A 3,649-nucleotide genomic window follows, 5' to 3' on the forward strand; every position below is an offset into this window, starting at 1 on the left:
GGGGGGGGCAAATAGGGCGTGGCTTGTGGGTAATTTACATAGGCTACTGGCGAGAGACCGCACCCCCACAGGAATCCTGCCACTTTTCCACATAGAAGCAGGCTGGTTTAGTATTAACTTTTAATTTAGTTAATGCGTTGTGTGTGATTTGCCTAGAAACTTATCATGTGAAAAAATGGCAGAGAGGAACAGACTCTCCTGAGATTTGGAGGTTCCAGGTGAACTTGAGGATGACATCGCAGATGTGCGGTTTCAACACATCTGGCAGGATTCCTGTGGAGGTGCGGTCTCTCGCCAGTAGCCTATGTGTTTTACCCACAAGCCACGCCCCTTTTGAAAAACTGTCACTGAAGAGACACAGACATCAAGAAAAAATGTAGATTGACATTGAAAAACCATCATGATGCAAACAACTGTCAAAGTGAAATAATATCATGGGATTGCGAGATTATTACTTTTTGATGTTTGTATTTTATATATCAGTTTTCAGTGCCGATATTTGTTGTTTCAATGCCAAATTTTATTTTCAATACCACAGGTCACTGTCACGGTTCTAGCTCCATAGACATGCAGCAAAGAGGCGCAGGTTCGACTCAAACCGGGCCACGGTGGTAAGGACTGGTCCTAAGGTACATGGGGCGCCCCAAGCATAATCACTTTTTAGAGAATGGAGGCGCCACCTCCTTCCTTATCATCTACATGAGTCCCCTTACTTCTTATTTTAAAGATGCAGCAAAGGGCTGAACCTGTGTTGAAGAATTGAGCCTTTGTCCATGGGTTGCACCACTTACCAGGTGAGCTACCCAGGTGCCTTTTTTTTTTAAAATGAAGCAAAGGGCCACAGGTCGGAGTTGAACCTGTGGCCGCTATGACAAAAATTGAGCCTTTGTACCAGGCGAGCTACCCGGGCACCCCAAGTCCCAGGAGCATAATCGTTTTTTAGAGACTAGAAGCACCACCTCCTTCCTTTTCATCTACATGAGTCCCCTTACTTCTTATTTTAAAAATGCAGCAAAGGGCCACAGGTCGGAGTTGAACCTGTGGCCGCTGCGACAAAAATTGAGCCTTTGTACCAGGCGAGCTACCCGGGCACCCCAAGGCCCCTTACTTCTCAATAGGGGTGGGGGAAAAAATCAATACAGCATAGTATCACGATATTTTAAGTGGCAATACTGTATCGATACACAGGAGCCAACTATGGATCTTTTATTATATATTATATATTATATATGTTCATATCACTTCAATAACATTGATATCTGCTTGTTCAATGGTAATATCTTCTAGTTTCTTCTCTCCTCTGTGACGGTAAACTGAATATTTTTGAGTTGTGGACAAAACAAGACATTTGAGGACGTCACCTTGGGCTTTTGGGGAAACACTGATCCACATTTTTCACCGTTTTCTGACATTTTACAGAACAAACGACTCATCGATTACTCGAGAAAATGATCTGACAGATTAATTGAATAAAAAAAAAAAGAAGTGTTAGTTGCAGCCTTAAATAAGGGTGCTGGCACCTTTATTTGTGGACCCGATTCAAGCACTGGAGGAGTGCACTTTTCCATCTTGTCCCCCCTTCTTTACCCTCGCATCCGTCGAATTTACAGCAAGCGAAATAAACCACCTTCTTAAATCTGAGAGTGTATGCCGCTTTGTTTTTACTTCCTCTTTGTCTCCTCAGCCCTCCCTATCCCTATCTCTATCTCTCTCCCTCCCTTTTTTAATTTTATTTCCTCCCGGAGGTCAGGTTGTTGCAGCGCCGTCTCCGAGTTAAAGGAGGGTCAACGCCTCTGTGGTGTCTCGGGGTTTTGTGTGTAGCTACGTGGTGGAGGAGTCAGTCACTCCGTCCTGCTGTGACGTTGTGAAATGACTGCAGTAGTAGATTGGAAATTGTGTGTAAAGTGTGAAAAGTGTGTCTGTGTGTGTGTGATTGTACTATGCGGCAGGTCGTGGGGGGGAGGAAGCAGCAGCAGCAGCAGTGGTGGTGGTGGTGGTGGGGAGAGATATGGGTAGTGTGGAGAGAAAAAAAAATGAAGAAATGGGAAATCTCGGCACCTGTTTCCAGGGCAACAGAGGTCTGAAAAACACAGGCAGGTTGGACTTTTTTTTATTCTCCACGCTGCACTGCCCTCTGGCAAGATACTGCAGACACTTCTTAATGACTCCGACTCTGAAACACCACCCACCTCTCACTCTGTGTGTGTGTGTGTGTGTGTGTGTGTGTGTGGAGGGGGGGGGGGTAATATTCGACAAGCATTATATACAAAGGTTAGGGCTGTGCAATCACGGTTTTTTCCTGGTCGATTATACTCGCGGATGTTTTTCCCGTCCGATTACTCGATTAGCTGCTCTATAAAATGGTGAAAAATGTGAATAAGTGTTTCCTGAAAGCTCAAGGTGACGTCCCCCTCGATTAATCGATTATCAAAACAGTCGGCGGTTAATTTAATGGTTGACAACTATTCGTCTTTGCAGCGCCAACGCAGGTGCACGAGTGGAAATCACAGACCATGTTGCATGCAAAGGATCATACGTACGTGATCATGCACGGGTGACGTCATCCTCCATGATCTCCCCTCCCTCCCCTTCTCCTCTGGTCTGCAGTCACTCAGTCAGTCAGTCAGTCAGTCAGTCAGCCGGCTGCCTCGTAAGAGGAGGGGGGGGGGGGGGACAGGAAGATGCCTTCCTCTGTGGCACACATTTAGCCCTGTGATCTCATGAATTATAGAAGGTCACAGTGACACATGCATGCAGGGGAAATCACAGACCTGATTGCACTCATGGACCATCCATACGTGCCCATGCACGTGTGACGTCATTCTCCGTGATTTAACCCTTTTGTCCCACCTCCCCCCCCCCCCCCACAATATTTAGAAAAGGTAGAAAAAATTTGAGACACAACACACTCCCCAAAAGAGATAAAAAGGGGGGTCAAAACATGTATGGAAAACAAGAATTGTGTCTACTTGTGCTCCATCTGGGGTTTAAAGGTCCCATGACCAGGTGGTCTTTGGATTCGTTATATAGACCTTAGTGGTCCCTAATACTGTATCTAAGTCTCTTTTATATAGACCTTAGTGGTCCCTAATACTGTATCTGAAGTCTCTTATATAGCTCTTAGTGTCCCTAATACTGTATCTGAAGTCTCTTTATATAGACCTTAGTGTCCCCTAATACTGTATCTGAAGTCTCTTTTATATAGACCTTAGTGGATCCCTAATACTGTATCTGAAGTCTTTCTTTATATAGACCTTAGTGGTCCCAAACTGTATCTGAAGTCTCTTTTATATAGACCTTAGTGGTCCCTAATCTGTATCTGAAGTCTCTTTTATATAGACCTTAGTGGTCCCCTAATACTGTATCTGAAGTCTCTTTTATATGACCTTAGTGGTCCCTAATACGTATCTGAAGTCTCTTTTTATAGACCTTAGGGTCCCCTAATACTGTATCTGAAGTCTCTTTTATAGACCTTAGTGGTCCCCTAAACTGTATTGAGCTCTCTTTTATATAACCTTAAGTGGTCCCCTAATAATGTATGAGAAATCTCTTTTATGTAGACCTGGGGGGGGCCTTGACCATCTGCCACTTTGCTTGTTTGAATGCCATGATGTCCCAGGGCTCGGTTTACACCTATCACCATTTCTAG

The 3,649-nt window shown here is 44.6% G+C and overlaps 1 protein-coding gene across 1 annotated transcript in view; it reads right to left on the minus strand.

The window, feature by feature from the left end:
* The window catches only part of pargl (poly (ADP-ribose) glycohydrolase, like), a 34,539-nt gene that overhangs the window by 29,920 nt on the left and 970 nt on the right, over positions 1-3,649 (minus strand). The gene's annotated exons all lie outside the window — the stretch shown is intronic.

Source organism: Etheostoma spectabile, unplaced genomic scaffold, assembly GCF_008692095.1.
Source record: "Etheostoma spectabile isolate EspeVRDwgs_2016 unplaced genomic scaffold, UIUC_Espe_1.0 scaffold325, whole genome shotgun sequence".
In the NCBI taxonomy this organism is placed as follows: Eukaryota; Metazoa; Chordata; class Actinopteri; order Perciformes; family Percidae; genus Etheostoma; species Etheostoma spectabile.